This window comes from Crotalus tigris, unplaced genomic scaffold (assembly GCF_016545835.1).
Source record: "Crotalus tigris isolate CLP2741 ecotype Arizona unplaced genomic scaffold, ASM1654583v1 scf7180000017661.16357234195:1864864, whole genome shotgun sequence".
In the NCBI taxonomy this organism is placed as follows: Eukaryota; Metazoa; Chordata; class Lepidosauria; order Squamata; family Viperidae; genus Crotalus; species Crotalus tigris.
In genome coordinates, this window is record NW_024096548.1 from 398,474 (window position 1) to 419,860 (window position 21,387).

General features: G+C 40.9%; 1 protein-coding gene across 12 annotated transcripts in view; it reads left to right on the forward strand.

Moving 5' to 3' along the window:
* Window positions 1-9,601: 9,601 nt before the first annotated feature.
* ASAP1 (ArfGAP with SH3 domain, ankyrin repeat and PH domain 1) overlaps window positions 9,602-21,387 on the forward strand; it is a 168,346-nt gene continuing 156,560 nt past the window's right edge. For 2 of the 12 annotated variants that reach the window (XM_039335813.1, XM_039335806.1), the window contains exon 1: window positions 9,603-10,031. The gene's annotated coding sequence lies outside the window, so the exon portion shown is untranslated. Of the gene's footprint in view, window positions 10,032-15,247; window positions 15,308-21,387 lie in introns of all 12 variants that reach the window. The other 10 variants (XM_039335814.1, XM_039335808.1, XM_039335805.1 and 7 more) reach the window with 9 other exon arrangements.

The following is a 21,387-nucleotide window of genomic DNA, read 5'->3' on the forward strand; positions in this document are numbered from 1 at the left end:
TGGTCAATTGGAAATTAGAAATCGAATGTAAATAAGTGTGCCACGGGGGCAGGAGAACAAACTGAGTCAGGTCCAGCTCTGAATAGATGCCATGCATTCCTTTAGTCTGCTGGTGAGAGGGCAAGGAGAGAAAGCACTAGAACTCACAGTCTCCTGGTGATTGGCCCAAAGTCACCCAACTGACTTTTATGCCTAAGGTGGGACTAGAACTCACAGTCTCCTGGTGATTGGCCCAAAGTCACCCAACTGACTTTTATGCCTAAGGCGGGACTAGAACTCACAGTCTCCTGGTGATTGGCCCAAAGTCACCCAGCTGACTTTTATGCTTAAAATGAGATTAGAACCAATCCTGGTGATTGGCCCAAAGTCACCCAGGTAGCTTTTACAGCTGTAATTGTGGTCACGTTGCCAAGTGCCTGAAGCACTGTCCCATGTCCAGGGGAGCAGAGCCAACCATTAGAACTTGGGATCCAGGTTATAAGTCCCCTTTTTGGAGTTGGTTGTAACTTCATTCACTAAGCATATAGATTTTAAAGATGATTCCTAAAGGCACTTTTCCCCCAGTTTTCCTTACTTGGAGCTATTTCTTTGTCAACAGGAATCTGTTTGCCTCTTCCCCCATCTCAAAAGGGTGCCAATCAGCTGCAGAGAGCAACTCTTCCTATTGCATCTGAGCGTGTCGGCACACACGCTTGTCTACGCCAGCTGGTGTTGTGATTCTGTGTGATGCCACCACCCACGGAAACATCTTGTGCCACTTTGTGTATTAGCAAAAGGTTGCAAACACTGCTAAACACTCTGCTGATGGTGACAGAGCTCTGGGCAATGACCGAGCATGTGCCAAGAGAGGGAACAACAGCAATCAGCAGGGTTTCCCAGCTAATAATGTACATGGGAACAATCAAGGAAGCCAGGAAGAGCTCTGAAAGGGAACAAAGAAGAGCCAACACTCCAGAAGACAGGCTTAAGATACAGGAGGATCTGGACAGACTTGAACAATGGGCGCTATCTAACAAAATGAAATTCAATGGTGAAAAAAGCAAGGTTCTACATTTAGGCAAGAAAAACCAAATGCACAGATATAGTATAGGGGGTACCTTGCTCAATAGTAGTAACTGTGAGAGGGATCTCGGAGTCCTAGTGGACAATCATTTAAATATGAGCCAGCCGTGTGCTGCAGCTGCCAAAAAAGCCAACACAGTGCTAGGCTAGGGACAGCATCAAGATCACGTGAAGACTTAATATCACTTCGCAATGCCTTGGTAAGGCCACACTTGGAATACTGCATCCAGTTTTGGTCACCACGATGTAAAAAAGATGTTGAGACAAAGATGATTAGGGGACTGCAGGCTAAAACATATAAGGAACGGTTGCTGGAATTGGGTATGTCTAGTCTAATGAAGAGAAGGATGAAGGGTGACATGATAGCAGTGTTCCAATATCTCAGGGGCTGCCCCAAAGAAGAGAGAGTCAAGCTATTCTCCAAAGCGCCTGAAGGCAGGACAAGAAGCAACAGGTGGAAACTAATCAAGGAGAGAAGCAACCTAGAAGGAAGAATTTCCTGACAGTTAGAACTATTAACCTGCCTCCAGAAGTGGTGAATGCTCCAACACTGGAAGTTTTTAAGAAGAGACTGGATAGCCATTTGTCTGAAATGGTATAGGGTTTCCTGCCAGAGCAGAGGGTTGGACTAGATGACCTCCAAGGTCCCTTACAACTTCTTATTATTATCATTATCATTATCATCATCATTCAGGAGAGACAGCAACCACCACAAGGAGTCCTTGTCCGGGAAATACAGGTAGTTCTCAACTTACAACCACAATTGAACCCCAGATTTTTCTTGTTCAATGAAACAGTTGTTAAGTGAGTTTTGCTCCACTTTGCGACCTTTTTCTGCCACAGCTGTTAAAGGAATCACTACAGTTGTTAAATTAGTCGCATGGTTGTTAAGTAAATCTGGCTTCCCCATTGACTTTAGTGGCTCTGAAAAACATGTGACTGTTTTTCACACTTAGATGACCGTTGCAGCATCCCCGTGGTCACGTGATCAAAATTCAGATGCTTGGCAACTGACTCATATTTATGACGGTTGCAGTTTTCCCGGGATCGTGTGATCACGTTGTGCAACCTTCCAACAAGCAAAGTCAATAGAAAAGACAGATTCACTTAACAGTCGTTTCCTGGAATGATCATAGGACCACTTTATTTTTAAGGATCTCATAGTCCAGTGATAGCAAACGTTTTAGAGACCAAGTGCCCAAAAACTGGCCCTGCCACCGCTCCACCCCCTGCCCCACCCCCGCTCCACCTCCACCCCATCTCCTGCCCCTCCTGCCTGCAGGGACACTCACCACCTCCAGGATCCGCCATAGATCATCTAGGTAGCCCAGCAGTACCATGGCAGCCACGCCCTCTGCCCATGCCCCGCAGCATCAACTGTGCGTGATGGGGCATGAAGGCAGAACCTTGTCTATGCTGCCTGGCTGCCATGTCCTTGGCTGTGCTGCTCTGTGTGGGCCACACTCGGGGGGCAACTCTCCTCCAGGGGGGCTGCTGGTGAGGAGGGAGTCATGGGGGGGAGTTGAGGCTGGGGTAACGGCATGTGTGCCCACAGAGAGGGCTCTGAGTGCCACCTTTGGCACGCATGCCATAGGTTCGCCACCACTGTCATAGTCACTCCAAGAAGTACCTCTTGGACCGATGAATTCATTTCCATTTTTTTCCCCAATAAATATTTGAGTTTCTCAAATCTTTATATACCTGAATGGTATACTGTGTTCTGCAGAAGGAGCTATAAAGGAAGATGGAATTTGTGCCCGTCTGTTTGTTCATATGGAAAAATCTGAAAGTCTTCTGCAATGTCAGAGTGTGCACGGTCTTATTGCACGAGATAACCTAGGAGTAAATACAGTAAACATTAGCTTGTATTAAATTACCCTATCCACAATATCATACATCAGGAACAATGTACATACATGTTCTAATACAGCAATATCCAACAAACCACAATTACAGCAGGAAACAGAAGAAGAGAGAGAATACATCAGCAGAGCCTTCCCTTTTATACAGGCTCTTAAAGAGACACAGACCCTGCTGAGTCATTCCCATTATTACATCTTACATTACATAAGCTGGTTAGCTGTTAAATCAATACCTTGGCATGCAGGATTGATAATACAGGTAGGCCTCAACTTACAACTACTTTAGTGACTATTCAAAGTTGCAATGGCACTGAAAAAAAGTGACTTATGAATTTTTTTCACACTTGCAACCATTGCTGCATCCCTATGGTCACATAATAAAAATTTGCATGCCTGCAACTGGTTCATATTTATGACGGTTGCAGTGTCCCAGAGTCATGTGGATCCCCTTTTGCAACCTTGTGATAAGCAAAGTCAATGGGGAAGCCAGACTCACTTAACAAACATATTATTAACTTAACAACTGCAGTGATTCACTTAACAACTGTGGCAAGACAGGTCGCAAAATGGAGCAAAACTCACTTAACATCCATCTCATTTAGCAACAGAAATTGGGGGCTCACTTTGTGATCCATACACATACAAATCTAAGCCTCAGCCAAGAGAGAAGGATTCAAAATTCTGTAACAATATTTTGATTTTAAGATTGCTTGACAGCTCAGTCATTCCTTTGACCCAGTTGCTTGTTTACAGTTACAGCACCTCAAAAGTTATAAATCTTTGAGAAAAAGCCCCTACCAATACTCAAGTTAGATAAGATGGTGTTGATCCATTTTCCCCTTAAAGCAGAGGTCCCTAACCTTTTGGACACCAGGGACCGATTCTGTGGAGAGAGGTTTTTTCATGGACCGGAGAATGTGTGATTTTGTGTGCTGCCTGAATCCCACAGATGGGGCTTTGCTTGCTTGTGCAGACCAGTTATTGGCATGCTGCAGCCTGGTACCAGTCCACAGACCAGGGGTTGAGGACCCATGCCTTAAAGGATATACATAAGAACAGTCCAAATTACAGCTAAACAGTAAAAGTCCATTCCATTTTATCAAGAGTCCCTTGCTCTTCTTCAAACTGCAGTATTGCACCATCATTTAAATTTGATTCAGAGAGAAATCTATTTTGAGAAATCTCTGGGAGGGGGGGGCTGACTTCCCAAACTATTTATGTACTCACATTTGCATGCTTTCGAACTGCTAGGTAGACGTACGGGAGTATAAATTTCGGGGAGATATTTATCAACTGTTACCTGAATGTCAGTTTAGGTATAGGTTCAAAAGTGCTAATTACAGGTTAGCTTGCATTCAGATACAGGTAGTCCTCAACCTATGACCACAACTGACCCCCAAATTCCTGTTGCTAAGCGAGACATTTGTCACAAATGTGAGTTTTGTCCCATTTTACTTTCTTCAGTGAATCACTGCAGTTGTTAGTAAGTTAGTCAGTTGTTAAGGGATTCTGACTTCCCCATTTGTTTTTGTTGTCAGAAGGTTGCAAAGGGTGATCACATGACCCCAGGACACTGCAGCCATCATAAATATGATCACATGACCTGGGAATGCTGCAATGGTCGTAAGTATGAAAAACGGTCCTGTGTTATTTTTTTTTTGAGTGCCGTTGTAAATTGAATGGTCACTAAATGGACTGTTGTAAATCAAGGACTACCTGTATAGACTAAAGTAACTTCTTCTTTTCCCGGCCATCCCTGGTCAATGCTGATTAGTAGTTTAGAGAGGACAGACAGATGGAAGAGAGAGTTCCCAAAGATCGTGTCTATTTATTTATTTATTTATTTATGAGACTTATATACTGCTTTAAGTGCGAGCACTCTCTAAGCAGTGTACACCAGTAAGCAATGTATATATATATATATATATATATATATATATATATATATATATATATATATATATATATATATTTACATTGCCCCCACCAATCTGGGTCCTCATTTTACCTACCCCGGAAGGATGGAAGGCTGAGTCAACCTTGAGCCGGTGAGATTTGAACCGCTGACCTGCTGAACACAGTCAGCTAAAGTGGCCTGCAGTACTGCACTCTAACTGCTGCGCCACCTCGGCTCGATTCTTAAAGTATCGCTTGGTACCAAGGAACTGAGCCTCAGAGTTTGAATTTCACTCTTCTAGCTAATTGCTGTAGGTCAAAACAAAAATCCAACACAGGGTTCACAACACTTTGGTGCTTAATAGGTTATAGGATTTCAGTTGGCTCCAGCAAACTTCAATCTTGGTTGGATCATGGCCAAGATCCGCTTTTGCTATTAAGCTACATTATTTAATTCTCCCACCCATCTGCAGTATTTTCATATCTGGGCCAAGCTAGGAAAACAGCCAGCCTCAGCAGTGCCTTCTATGGAGAACAGGAGGGACCAACCACTCCTTGTATCGCTAGGGCTGAAGTCCCATGCCACAAACAACTGATTTTTGACTAGTCTAATCTAACTGTTAACACACTAGAACTGTCTTATTTGCCAAAGATACCCAAAAGAAAGGTGAGCAGCAGAGAGTCCAGAAAAGCTGAACTGAGACAGCCCATCTCTCTAATGTACTCAGAGTGATTAAAAATAAAAAGAAGCATTGACCCTATTAAGCGAGTAACAGAATGATCTTGAAAACCAAACATTAACAGTTGATTAACGTTGCTGTTGAAACTCCCTTCGATGTGGATGTTACCTTTTTTTACTTGCACCTGGGGTTAGATCTTTTTGGGAAATATGACTTACTTTACAAATGGAGATAGAAAAACACATGGAGATTCATAATCTCTCTCTTCTTCTTCTTCTTCTTCTTCTTCTTCTTCTTCTTCTTCTTCTTCTTCTTCTTCCTCTTCCTCTTCCTCTTCTTTTTTCTTCTTCCTTCTTCTCCTCCCTCCTCCTCCACCTTCTTCTTCTTCTTTTTCTTCTTCTTCTCCTCCTCCTTCTCCTCTTCCTCTTTCTTCTTCTTCTTCTTCTTCTTCTTCTTCTTCTTCTTCTTCTTCTTCTTCTTCTTCTTCTTCTTCTTCTTCTCCTCCTCCTCCTCCTCCTCCTCTTTTTTCTTCTTCCTTCTTCCTTCTTCCTTCCTCCTCCTCCCTCCTCCTCCACCTTCTTCTTCTTCTTCTTCTTCTTCTTCTTCTTCTTCTTCTTCTTCTTCTTCTTCTTCTTCTTCTTCTTCTCCTCCTCCTCCTCCTCCTCCTCCTCTTTTTTCTTCTTCCTTCTTCCTTCTTCCTTCCTCCTCCTCCCTCCTCCTCCACCTTCTTCTTCTTCTTCTCCTCCTCCTCCTTCTCTTCCTCCTCCTCCTCCTCCTCCTCCTCCTCCTCCTCCTCCTTCTTCTTCTCCTCCTCCTTCTCTTCCTTCTCCTCTTCCTCTTTCTCTCTCTCCCCCTTCCTCTCCCTTTCCCCTTTAAACACTTTTCATGTCTCATCCAAGAAGCTTCTTTAGTTCTGAACTGAAGTCACAGTCCCATGCTTCCATAAAAAAAATCAAACAAGATCTCTTGCTCACAAAAAACTTCCCACTGTTAAAGATTATGACAAGTAGGTCCAGAAGATGGGTCCACAAAAGAATCTAAACTTCTCCAACTGCACCATAGATTAGAATTATCCACATGAAGCCTTTGCATTTTGTCTCTGTTTCTATTGAGCAATCAACTTCAGAGGTTCTTGTCTTTATTCCAGTCAGTATGAATGCAGCACCATTTCAGGGAGATAATTGGGCTAACAAAAGGGCAATGTTTGGTTTAAAGACATTGCTGATAAAATTCAGTTTCTAGGAACTGCCTTCTAAATGAACTGGGAGAGAGGGTTGAAGGGATGGGCCGTATGTTGTATGAGGCAAGCTTGGTGCACACCAAGAGGCATTTTGCTTCTACTCTAGATAAGGATGAAAAGGAACCCAAATAAGAGGCAGAGCAGAAAGCAATGGGTGGAAACTAATCAAGGAGAGAACGAAATTTCCTGTTACTTCCTGACACTTAGAACAATTAATCAGTGGAATACCTTGCCTCTAGAAGTTGTGGGTGCTCCATCAGGTTTTTAAGAAGAGATTGGACAGCCATTTGTCTGGAATGGTATACACCAATCTCCTGCTTGAGCAGGGAGTTGGACTAGAAGACCTCCAAGGTCCCTTCCAACTCTTTTATTATGTCAGGAAGTATGACAACCTTAAGGACCCTCCATGACTGCTCATTTAAGGAGAAGGAGCCAAAACTGGTCTAAGTTTTGAAAGGCAGAAGAAAAAAAAAATTTTTTTCCAACACAGCAAGGAGTCCTTAAGCTGGTTCAGAACTGAATGTGATAATTAAAACTCTGTCCAAGCAGTAACAGGGCTATTGATGTTTATTCGCTTTCTCTCAATGTGATTTTAGTCATTTCTACTATCGTTTACCAAGGACCCTAACTCCAGTGCTTAATAAGCTCTTAATTCCAGAATTTTGCTTTCTTTCACTGTAAAAAATACACACCGGCAGCAGTGAAGATGCCTGTGGGAACATCTGTCAAGATCAAGCATTTGTCTTTTCTGCTCAGAGAAAAGAGAAAAATAAGCAGACTATAATATTCTGTTTCTGCTGAGTTTGCTTTCAAGTTGGGTATTGTTGCTGTTAATTTCTATGCTTTGGGAAGGAGAATGGATGGACACAATCTACACAACGGTTTCTAGAGCAGGCTGTAAACAACTGTGTTCTGTTTAATATACTATATAAAAGGCCATTGGCCAAGCAAAGCAAGTGTAAAAAAAATGACCCCAGCTGCAATCATTGTGGCCATACATACGGTATATATTGTGGGAAGCCATCCCCAGAGAGAAGGAAATATTAAAAGAGCAGAAAAATAGATTTTCTCAAAGGATCTTAAAGAAGCAGAAAAGCATGCCCAGTTTTTCTTAATAGCCCCAAGTCTCCCTCCCCCAAGCAGAAACTAGCTCTGTAGAAATGCAGATGTACCCCATTCAGGAAGGTTGAAGCTAGAAGATAAAGAAGACAAAGACACCTAAAATCTATATACCACACCCAAACTCTAAGACAGGACACAATAGGATTAACCCACAGATGCCAGAGGGGCACACAGACTCAGGTCAAAATACATAACACAGGAAATACAAAGCCTCAAACAGGAACAGGAAATAACCTCAAGAGCCCCAGAGGGTATAAAACCCCATTCCCTGCATGTGCTCTCTCTCTCTTTTCTTCCAGAGCCATCTTTCTGTCTGGCTCTCCTCTTCAATAAACTGCAACCTTCTTTCTAAAGCAGTCACCATGATGTTTATTCCCAGCTTGGACTGAACCAGAAAGCTAATAAAATTAATCCACAGATAAGATCCTGAAATTAAGCTTCCTAGCTGCACAGTTGAGATATAAAACCAGCTGGCATAAAGCCGTGGCATGAGAAAAGAGACTCAGTCAAGTGGGGCAATTACATGAATGAGCAGAAAGAACCATTGCCTAAGGAAGATTTTTATTTATTTGTTAGTATTCTGTATTTATTGTTTTTATAAATAACTCAAGCTGGCAAACATATCCAACACACCTTCCTCCTCCTAATTTCACCATAACAATAATCCTGTGAAGTGGGTTAGGCTGAGAGAGAGTGATTGGCCCAAAATTCTCTAACCACTTTTCAAGCCTAAGATGGAACTAGAACTCACAATCTCCTAATAATTGCCCAAAGACACCCAGCCAGCTTTCAAGCCTAAGGCAGGACTAGAACTCATAATCTCCTATTGGTTGGCCCAAAATCTCCCAGCTGGCTTTCAGGGCTAAGGTGGGACTAGAACTCCCAGCCTCCTAATGATTGGCCCAAAATCACTAGGCGTTTTTTTCATGGCTAAGGTGGGTCTAGAACTCATGGTCTCCCACTTTCTAGTTCTGATGCCTTATCCAGTAGACCAAACTGACTCTCTAGATCAGGGGTGTCAAACAGCCGGCCCACGGGCTGGATGCATCATGCCAAAACCACGGCCACCACAGCTGCAGCAGTGGGGAAAAAGTCGCGATACATCATGACCAGGGGTAGGCAACCTTGGCTCTTTTATGACTCATGGACTTCAACTCCCAGAATTCCTGAGCCAGCCATGCTGAGGGTAAAGAGAGAGGTTTCCATGCCGAGCCATGCTGGCTCAGGAATTCTGGGAATTGAAGTCCACAAGTCATAAAAGAGCCAAGGTTGCCTACCCCTGGTCATGACACATCACATGACGTGACAAGTTTGACACCCCTGCTCTAGATAGACAAAATGGACCTATGGAAGATACACAATCTCATTTTTTTTCCTTTTCTAATGCTGGTCATTCTAGATGCGTCTGTCTGGTGGAAAATATTAGCCACAACATTCCAGTGCCTTTGCTGTGTAGTCATTCAGACACTGGGGGGGGGGGGAAGCGAGAGAAATTAAATTTCTTTGGCCAGATGCTAGTAAATTTAAAAAAAAAAAAATGGGTGTAGGGAAGGGAGAAATCTGTTCAGAGCAGGATCTTGTTTTGGCACATGGAAGCCAAGAGGGAACTGTTAAAGAGATCCAGTTACAGAAAAGCCCATCTGATTGAGTTTCTTCTCCAGCTCTCAGCAACGGAAGGGTTAAGCAGCCAAGTTCCAAGCTAACTCTGGAGATTATAGAATGTTTATCTAGTATTCAGATTTCCTGTTTAAATGTTTGGATTTCCTGAAATCTATCAGTCTGAAGGGTGTCCAGTGCGTGGCCTTTTCCTCCCCTTCTTTCTGCTCAGATGGGTGGACTTCCCTTCCCAACTGTATTTCTGTCTCCACACCAGCCAAGATTTTTATGGATGGAAGTCAAAACTTTTTAGGCACCCCCAGAAAATATCTTTGGATCCCTGGACCTTGAGATGTGCTTTGTTTAATCTAGCAAGCAAATAATCACAAGAAAAATTCTTGGGAATTACTATTGGTGCAGCGTTGCCTTTGTTTCCCCCCCCCCTTTTTTTTTCTTTCTTTTTTTTCCCAGCTCCATGTTGGAAAATAATTTTAGCACTTTAAAGACAATGGAATGATGGCCTTTTTTTTGGCATGCTCTTCGGGAATGGGACATCAAACTGGACAAGACTTGGTGAGTTAAAGCTGCTGGTTTAGGGATTGTGGATTAAGGGGAAAAAATGGTCGAGGCCAACTCTGTGTTCTCCTTAAATTGGGATGTTTTAAATAACAAGTCACAGACCGCAAAATGGTTTGTGTTGCTTTATGGATACATTTATATTTTAACTGCTGGGGGATGCATGCTTTTTCACCGAACAACACTGCTGCTAAATATGTAATTCAGAAAGATTTCTTACCAAGTTCAAAAATCCTTACTTTGGGGAAAAAAATATTCATTTTAAGAACAGCACTTGCGGGCAGTTTTCTCATTCTGCAAGAGAAGCCACATGCCCACCTATTGCCCTGATCCTGGCTAAAAATCAGACTTAAATTAAAAGTTTTCTTTCCTTCTTCCCACTTCAAACAACATCATCATTATGGAAGGAGTCTTATTTTGCATTTTACAAAGTCCATTGCATATCAAGTCCACAGGTTTTATTTCTTTTTAATTTCAGCCCAATGCAGAGACTAAATTACTTTTCAAATCTCTCGGAGCCAAAGGAGATAAAGCAGAGACGAGCAGTCAGCAAAGAGCTAATTTTACTCCAAAAGTTTTCCACGGAGAGAAGCAATAAGAACTTCATACAACTTTTTTTTTTAAAAAAAAGACCTTTAAATTACCTTCAAGAGGATAAAGATGTGATCTGACTATTTTAATCTTAAGTGTTATTTAGAAAGTACATTCAAATTCAGATCTTTTTTTTTTTTTTTTTTTTTTGCTATTCAAGTAGTGTAATCCACACTAAGGCCCCAGTCCTTACCAGGGAATAAAGCAAAATTTGTAGAAGCCAGTTAGTTATTACTAACATTATTGCAATATTAAAATCCACTGAAGGAAAGGTTTACTGTGCATCATTCAAGTAGAATAATGTATAGAAACGCTGATAAAATTTCATTTCAAATATCTGCATGAAACATAGCTTTGTGTGAAGTTTAGAGAGTAAGTTTCATTGATCTATATCAGTGGTTCTCAACCTTTTTAATGCCGCAACCCCCAACTGGTCGTAAGTCGAGGACTACTCAACTGGTGCAGCACCGTTTGCAGAATGGGACTTTTGGCGGGCTCAGCAGGGCAGAGACAGCCTGGACAATTCCTATTGGCTTTTGAAAGAATTCAAGAGAGTCTATTCTATTGGCTTTCAAAAGCCAACAGAATAAAAGGGAGTAGCATAGCTAAGGAAAAGGGGGAAAAATGGCAGACTGCGTTATTTGGCGACCCCCGTGAAATGGTCGTTCGACCCCAAATGGGGTCCCGACCCACAGGTTGAGAACCACTGATCTATATGGACAGTGCCTCTCTTAAATTCAGCAGTGCTTGCTGTTGAATAATTATGCATCAGATCAGGCAGCACAAGGCAATCTCAGCTTTAGTTATGAGGTCTCCCCTTTGGCGGGCAGATTAATACAGGATGAGGGAGGGAAGGGTAAGGTTTAATTTAAAATGTTCTTGAAACTGGAAGAATGTCTTAGTTCAGACACCTTTGGGAGCTGATTAATGAAGCTATGCTGCAGGTTGGTGTCAGCATACTTTTAATTGTGCTGCTTTCTAGAGATGGCAAGACTTTTGCTGGTACTTTAAGTGAGACCAAGTCAGGTTTTTTGCTGATATACTGCAAGTTCTTTATTTATATACCCTTCCCCATCTACAGTCAGCTGAAAACCCTATTTCTTAACCAAGAGCTAATGAAGACAATCGATGTGAGATCTGAACTTTAAAAATTGGAGAGTGGAAAAGTTAAACAGAGGCAAGACACCAGTGACAAGATGAATGTTTGATAATCACCAAAATAATTAATAGTGGCTGTTCTTCTACTAATAATGGAAGCTAACATGATACCATAAAGCAGGTCCCACCACCTAGTAGGCTTGTCTGTAAGTGATTGAAGAATGACAATCCATTCTTCAACCAATGGAAGAACAATCAACCAGTGGAATCGACCTTGCCTTTAGAGGTTGTGGGTGCCCCATCATTGGAGGCTTTCAAAAAGAGACAGGACAGCCACTTGCTGGAATAGTAGACTCTCCTTTTCATGAAGGGAGTTGAACTAATTATCTCCAAGGTCCCTTCCAACTCTGTTATTGTAGGTTTTAATCCATAATCCCACATAAAATACACCCCAGATCATTATAGAGATCATATAGCTTTGTAACTCAAAAACTGCTTACTGTATAGGAGACTGGAGGCAAAAGCATATAAAGAACGGTTGCTGGAATTGGATATGTCTAGTTTAATGAAGAGAAGGACCAGGGGTGACATGATAATAGTGTTCCAATATCTCAGTGGTTGACACAAAGAAGAGGGAGTCAAGCTATTCTCCAAAGTGCCTGAAGGCAGGACAAGAAGCAATTCCAATATACAGCCCAAATGTTGGAGATGTGGCAATAATGATGCGACATACTTTCATATTTGGTGGAATTGTAAAAAAGTAAAGGCTTTTTGGATTATGATTTGGTGGAACATTCAAAAGATGTTTAGAAAAAAGATAAAGTTTACTCCTCAACTATTTTTATTTGGTATTTTTGTTGACTTAAATGAAAAAGAAACTACTTTGATGTTGAATTTATTAACTGCAGCAAGGTTACTAGTAGGTTTATATTGGAAGAAAGATTCTTTGCCTACTTTAGAAGAATGGATATTTAAAGTATCTAGTTTTGCAGAAATGGCAAAAATTTCTGCTTATTTAAAGGATCATACACAAGAAAGATATATTATTGTATGGGGAAGGTGGATAGATTATATTCAGAAAAAGTATGGAATTAAAAAGTTTCATTTATTTTATGAATGAATTTTAAATATTATAGAGAATTGTTTTATAGGTTATGGAGTTAAAGGTTAATTATGATATTTTTTCTCTTTTTTCTTTTCTTTTCTTTTTTCTTAATTATTATAATCTTTTTTATTATTATTAACCCTGTATTCTGCTCTGGGAAGTGAAGGGAGGGGGGTTGGGGATGGGAGGGAGGGTAAGGGGGGGGGGTTTCTACTTTAAAATTTTATCGTATTTTTATAAATGATTGTATGTTTAAAAAAATAAAAAAAAATTCAATAAAAAAAAAAGGAGAGAAGCAACCTAGAAATAAGAAGAAATTTCCTGACAGTTAGAACAATTAATCCGTGGAACAACTTGCCTCTAGAAGTTGTGAATGCTCCAACACTGGAAGTTTTTAAGAAGAGATTGGACAGCCGCTTGTCTGAAATGGTATAGGGTTTCCTGCCTGAGCAGAGGGTTAGACTAGAAGACCTCCAAAGTCCCTTCCAACTCTATTATTCCATTATATTGTATAAAATGGGTTTGTGCAAAATAATATGTAGATTGGGAGAATGCACATATAGGCAGTCCTTGCCCACACAGTTCATTTAGTGACTGTTCAAAGTTACAGCAGCGCTGAAAAAAGTGACTTATGACCACTTTTCCACACTTGAGAATGTTGCAGCATCCCCTTGGTCACATGATCAAAATTCAGACGCTTGGCAACTGACTTATATTTATGATGGTTGCAGTGTCTTAGGGTCATGTGACCCACCTTTTGTGAAATTTTAGGCTCAGTTGAGGTCATAAGTCTAATTAACTTCTTGGGACACATATCCTGAGAGAACGACACATCTTCTACACAACTACATATGTTGGCTGGGGAATTCTGTGAATTAAAGTCTACCCTTTATACTTGCCAAGGTCAAGAAACACTGTTCTGGAGCATATTGGCTGGAGAATTCTGGAATAGAATAGAATAGAGTGGAAGGGACCTTGGAGGTCTTCTAGTCCAGCCCCCTGCTCAAGCAGGAGAAGCTATACCATTTCAGATAAATGACTGTCTAGTCTCTTCTTAAAAACCTCCAGTGATGGAGTGCCCATGATTTCTGAAGGCAAGCTGTTCTACTAATTAATTGTCCTTGCTGTTAAGAAATTTCTCCTTAGTTCCAGGTTGCTTCTCTCTTTGGTCAGTTTCCAACCATTTTCTTCTCCTGCCCTCTAGTACTTTGGAGAATAATTTGACCCCCTCTTCTTTGTGTCAACCCCTCAAATACTGCAATACTGCTATTATGTCACCCCTGTGTCAACCCCTCAAATACTGCAATACTGCTATTATGTCACCCCTGTTTCTTCTTTTCTTTAGATTAGCCAAACCCAAGTCCTGCAGCCGTTCTTCATATGTTTTAGTCTCCAAGCCATGGATCATCTTAGTTGTTCCTCTCTGAACTTTTTCCGAAGTCTCAACATCTTTTTTCTAGTATGGTGACCAAAATTGCTTGCAGTATTCCAGGTGTAGCCTGTAAATGTGGAAGCTAAAGTCCACATTTTTTAAAGTTGACAACTTTGAGAAACACTCCTATAAACGATGTAGTTGGGAAACCCGATAGTTGTGGGTTTTTTTACTGACATTGTAGTATTATAATAGGCGACCCTAAGATGGCTATGAGAACCCACTAATAAAAAAATGAGAGCAGACCAGCTGCATTTGACATTAATTTGATTCAGCCAATAAGTTCTGTGCCAGCAAATGTCCAGTTTGAGTTTAGTTTTGAAGAGCTTCCTTTCCACGCTTTAGTCATAAACCTAATTTACAGGATGCATTATTCAGCGGATGTGTCTGCAAATAGTTTTGGCATACCTGATCATTTGACCTGGTCACTTGCTATGGATTTGTATATGAAAGGGAGGGGCAAATTCATGCTATTTTTGGCCAAATATAGGTAGGTAGGTAGGTAGGTAGGTAGGTAGGTAGGTAGGTAGGTAGGTAGTAGATAGATAGATAGATAGATAGATAGATAGATAGATAGATAGATAGATAGATAGATAGATAGATATGGAAAACCAAGACATTTTGAAATGAAAATCATTTTGAAAACCATCATTTTGAAATGAACCCACTGGGGTTTAATCTGACTTATAGGTTGTCATTTCTGTGTTGCATCCTGCTGATGTAATTTTTTAAAATTCTTAATGCCCTAAAAAAGAACCAATATATATAATAGTCTCTCCTGCTTCTGACCTCAGTGGGGATATTTTCGTAACAGTAAACATGCCTCTTTGATAAACACTTCATGAATACAAGAGTTACAACATTAACCTGATATAATTGGAAGGAATCTGCATATCACTCATTTTGGGGGGGGCATGTTCTCTTGAAAAGGTAGCCTACTTATTTAAATATGTATTTAATAAAGAACTTGACTTTTCATATTTTCAGACATTCTCCTCAGCTACATTTAGAAAATTCCTGAGGGAGTGAACAAGATAGTTATAAGAGGTAATACAAATATCTCTGATATACTGCTTTTAGTCTTCACCACCTGCAATAAGCATGTATAGAAAAATGTGTTACGGGAGAAAAGTGCACCTAGTCTTAATAAAGCTACTGATTTTTTTTTAAAAAAAAAGTAAATTTGTACATAAAGAGATGCATGTGCGTATTTTCAAAGGAATAAATGCGCTTATTTTTTTAAAAAAAATATGCAAATGGATGGATAAACTAGTTGGAATGAATTTACGGCAGGAAAATTTAATAAAATTAACTTTGGCAAATCCACTCATTTTGATGAGCGACTTCCATCATAAAATAACTAAAGCAATTCTTGTGGGATTAATCATCATGACTTTCAGCATACAATATGAGCTCTCTGCCTCCTAGGCCAGAGGTAGGCAACTTTTGCTCTTTTATAACTTGTGGACTTCAACTCCCAGAATTCCTGAGCCAGACATTTATCTTCTAAATGTGGACAGTGAGGAGCAAAAGTTAAGAGGAAAAGAAAAAGCTGCTGAAACCATTTTGTGGTTCCAAGCAAGCACAAAACTGTTAACATATAGGGATGGGAATATCCCTCTATATCAGTGGTTCTCAACCTTTTTAATGCCCCGACCCCCAATCGGTCGTAAGTCGAGGACTACTCAACTGGTGCAGCACCGTTTGCAGAATGGGACTTTTGGCGGGCTCAGCAGGGCAGAGACAGCCTGGACAATTCCTATTGGCTTTTGAAAGCCAATAGAATTAGACTCTATTCAAGAGAGTCTATTCTATTGGCTTTCAAAAGCCAATAGAATAAAAGGGAGTAGCACAGCTAAGGAAAAGGGGGAAAAATGGCGGACTGCGTTGTTTGGCAACCCCCATGAAATGGGGTCCCGACCCACAGGTTGAGAACCACTTCTCTATATTCTTTCACTTAAAAAAATAAGCGTACGGCCAAAATTGAGGCCAAATTTTCCATTGCTAAGTGAGACTGTTGTTAAGTGAGTTTTGCCAAATTTTATGACCTTTTTTGCCACAGTTGTTAAGTAAATCATTGCAGTTCTTAAGTTAATAAGTAAAGAGAATCTGGCTTCCCCATTCACCTTGCTTGTCAGAAGCTAGCTGGGAAGGTTACAAATGGTGATCACATAACTCTGGGACACTGCAACTGTCCTAAGTACATGCCAGTTGCCAAGCGTCTGAATTTTGATCATGTGACCATGAGGATGCTGCAACAGTCATAAAGGTAGGATTTCCATAAACCATACATATAGGAATTTAAATTCATAGCCATCAACAAATTCCATAGATTCTGTGAAGAAATGCTTCCTTCAGTTTTTTGGCAAGCCATTTTAGAGAACGTGAAAGAGAGTCAGTTTGGTCCAGTTCTTAAAGTACTGGGCTAGAAACCAGGAGAGTATGAGTCTGAGTCCCATATTAGGCATCAAAGCCATCTGGGAGGACCAGTCACCAGGAGACTGTGAGTTCTAGTCCTGCCCTTAGGCATGAACGCCATCTGGGTGACTTTGCGCCAGTCACTCTATCTCAGCCCACAACGTTAAGTTTGGGTGACAATCTGATTGGTCAGTTCCTGTTTCAACCAATGGATCAGCGTTTGATTGAAAATGGAAAAAAATAGTCGACTCTACATTTGTGGGGAAACATTAGGAAAAGAAAAGAAAAATAGAGAGAGAGGCCATGAATAAGTTTTGGAATAACAGTTTAAGGTTGTAGAATTACTTACACAATTCTCACACAATTCCTTCCCCCCTCCAATTCCTTCTCTGTTTTACATTAAAACTAATGTCTGTGGCACAGGGCACCCTGATGTAATTGCACATTGCTCCTCACTATAACTATGTAAGAAAAACCACAACCTATTTCTACAAGCTACGCACTGAAGACTGAGGCTCAGAAAACAGGGCTGGATGTGTTTCTCCCTCACAGTGACTTAACTCAGGGCTCTCCAACCTTGACAACTTTAAGATTTGTTCAACATGGCTGGCTGAGGAATTCTGGGAATTGAAGTCCACAAGTCTTAAAGTTACTCAGGTTGGAGACCCCTAGCTTAAACTGACATAAAAAGGACCAGCAAATTCCAGTTTCAGAACAAAGGGAAATCAGGAAAAAAGTGTATGAAAAGGGGTAAAAGTAGACTTGACCTAATTTTGCTGTTGGCCCTCATCCAAATTTAACTCATAGCTTCTCTTGGGAAAAGGGAATAATAGAAGTCCCACATTAAGTTATCTTTGGCTTTCAAGTGGAGACAAATTATTGGTGAGGGGAAAAAACATAATCAGTGATTAGCATTCTTTCATGTGGCTTTCTGTACTAAGAAATGAAAATGCTATTGTGAGTTGGGCATGGATTTAAAGAAATGGACATTATCTCACATTTCTGACAGTCTTGTGGGCACCTTTATTGTGACTCTGGTAAGCTGCACATTTTTAAACTAAGGAATCGTGTAACTTTCCAAGTAGTCATGATTATTTCTCTATACTCATAGTTAGTTGGTTCCGGGAAGCATGATAAGTAATAAAAACGATGAATACCAAACAAATTTTTCCCATAAGGAATAATGTAGTGAGTCTCAAGGCAACACCGACATGTTCTAGCTTGTGTGTTGAGTATGAAACAAACAACGAGTACTTGGACAAAATTTTCACATCAAAATGAGTTGAGTACCAAATTCGATGAGCTTCAAAGCAGTTGAGTACCAAAGTACCACTGTATCTAAAATACATAAACAAACCTATTTTGTTTCCTATACAGATAGTCCTCATGACCACAACTGAGCCCATTTCCATTGTTAAGCAAAGCAGCTATTAAGACAGTTGTGGCTGAATTTATTGCCATGGTTGTTAAATAAATCACCTCAGTTGTTAACTGAATCGTGTCATTCTTAAGTAAATCTGGTTTCCCCCATTGACTTTGCTTGTCAGAAGTCCACTGGGAAGGTCACAAATGGTGATCACATGATCCCAGGATCTCCGTGTAATATACACAAGTTGTGAAGCATCTGAATTTTGATTACGTGACTGTGGGGATGCTGTAATGGTTGTGTGAGAACCGGTCATATGTCACTTTTTCAGTGGCATTGTAATTTAAAATAGTCACTAAATGAACGGTTGTAAATTGAGGATTACCTGTATGCTGTTTATTTAATTTAATTTAGGTCCAGTTTAGGACACTATCTCTGTTCTGGCCATGCCTAATTTTTCCAATATAAAGGGCTGAACACGTATGAGTTTACTTGCTAATAGCCTGGATGATTCCGATTTCCAGTTTGCATGAAGACATCCCCTACTTGGTTCCTTTGTTGTTGTTGTTAGTTGCGAAGTCTTGTCTGACCCATCGCGACCCCATGGACAACGTTCCTCCAGGCCTTCCTGTCCTCTACTATCTTCTGGAGTCCATTTAAGCTCACTCCTACTGCTTCAGTGACTCCATCCAGCCATCTCATTCTCTGTCGTCCCATTCTTCTATTGCCCTCAATCTTTCCCAGCATTGGGCTCTTCTCCAGTGAGTCCTTCCTTCTCATTAGGTGGCCAAAGTACTTGAGTTTCAACTTCAGGATCTGGCCTTCTAAAGAGCAGTCAGGGTTGATCTCCTCTAGGACTGACCTGTTTGATCGCCTTGCAGTCCAGGAGACTCACAGGAGTCTTCTCCAGCACCATAGTTCAAAGGCCTCAATTCTTTGGCGCTCAGCCTTTCTTATGGTCCAGCTTTCACAGCCCTACACTGCAACTGGGAAAACATTTTTGTCATTCATTTTTACCCTTGACAGCCCACCAGATCAAATAATTCCCCAAAGAATAGAAGCTTCACAGGCTTATCGTAGAAATGCAGAACGTTAATCTGCAGAGAGGAATATTTCCCAGCTGTTTATTTCTGATAACAGTCCCCTATCATAGACGTTAGAAGATCCTCAAACCAAATCGGTTGTCTCATTTCCCTAAATAAGAAAGACTGCAATGCTTTTACATTCAAGAAGTCAAATACACATGGAAAACCATGGAGCCCAAGGGGGAAATTACTCACAGAAAGGAAGCTCTGAACGTCTTATTTTGCTCAGAATGCGACTTCATGGAATGGGAAGCTGACTGGTGAATCAGATAGGATCCCGTTTCCTCCATCTGGTCTTTCTTCCCTACAAATGCATCCTTCATGTCCATTTTGCTTTTCCCTGGCTGGACAACAACATGGAACTGAGTCCAGCTGGGACAACGAGAGAAATATCATATGAGAACTATCCAGGAAATATAGGTAGCCCTTGACTTATGACCACAAATGAGCCAAAATTCCTGTTACTGAGCAGGACAGTTATTCAGTGAGTTTTGCACCATTTTATAACCTTTCCTGCCACAGCCGTTAAGTGAGTCACTACAGTTGTAGTAGTAATAATAATAATAATAAAGTTGGAAGGGACCTTGGAGGTCATCTAGTCCAACCCCCTGCTCAGGCAGGAAACCCTATACCATTTCAGACAAATGGCTGTCCAGTCTCTTCTTAAAAACTTCCAGTGTTGGAGTATTCACCGCTTCTGGAGGCAGGTTGTTCCACTGGTTAATTGTTCTCACTGTCAGGAAGTTTCTCCTTAGTTCTAGGTTGCTTCTCTCCTTGGTCACTTTCCATCCGTTGCTTCTTGTCCTGCCTTCAGGTGCTTTGGAGAATAGCTTGACTCCCTCTTCTTTGGGGCAGCCCCTGAGACAGTGGAACACTGCTATCATGTCCCCCCTCGTCCTTCTCTTCGTTAAACTAGACATACCCAATTCCAGCAACCGTTCTTCGTATGTTTTAGCCTCTAGTCCCCCTAATCATCTTTGTTGCTTTTCTCTGCACTCTTTCTAGAGTCTCAACATCTTTTTTACATTGTGGTGACCAAAACTGGATGCAGTAGTGTTACAATTAGTAAGTGAATCTGGCTTTCCCATTGACAGGAGGTCACAAAAGGTGATCACGTGACCCCAATATAATGCAACCATCATAAATACATGCCAGTTGCCAAGCATTTGAATTTTGATCACGTGACCATGGGGATGCTGCAACAGTCGTATGTGTGAAAAACAGTCACAAGTCACTTTTTTCTCTGCCATTGTAACTTCTAACAGTCCCTAAGTGAATAGTCCTTGTAAGTTCTTGTAAATCAATAATCACCCATAATCAGCTACAGCACAGGATGAATTAAAATGTCTTTTCTTGGTTCTATTCTTCTTCTTGGTTAATCAATACTTTACCCTACATTGGCTGGTCTTTGTGGGAAAAGAGATGCTGGATAAAACAACTTAATCCAGCAGGACTCTTATAAAGTCACTACTTACAAGTTTCAATGTAAGAGTTCCTCGCTTTCTGCACTGTGTCAAGCTTTACTAGTCCTGGGATAAATGCGGTCTCTTGTAAATTGCAAGAAGAATTTTCACTGCCGTTTATAATGAAATGTCCTTAAGTAATTTGAAATGTTTATTTCCAGATTTCTCAGCACCTGGGCTGACCTGCAGTTTATCATATAAGGTGCCAATATATTACCTTCTAGCTCTCAATTGTTTTTTTAAAAAAAAAAACAAAACCTCTGTTCCTTTCCTTCCCAGCTTCTCCACAATCTGTCACAGGATGCCACTTAAAGTCACCCATAACATTGGAATCAAAAATAAGGAAAGCCATCTTTTCTTTAATCTACCCTAGATTGATTAATGTGATGGATTTCCCACCTGAATTTTGCATAAGACAATGAGATATACTAAATCAGTGGTTCTTAACCTGGGCGATTTCCCCCCCCCAGGGGGCAATTTCATTTTTCAGGGGGGCGATGGAACAAAAAGAGGCAACACGGGGGCGAAGGAATGAAAAGGGGGCGATATGGGGGCAATGGAGCGAGATGTTTTGGGGACACTTTTGAGACTTTTTCGTACAGTGAATTGCTGTATATCGTACAAAAACATCAGATCGCTCGCTATTAATGGATTGAATGTTTTCAAATGTTTCTCCAGCTAGCTTCAGTACAGAACGCCGTACATATGTGAATAAGCATCGCTTATCTTCATGCGCGTTGCACATCAGCTTCTACCCATACAGTGGCGTGTCATTGGCCAGAATGGGCAGTGATG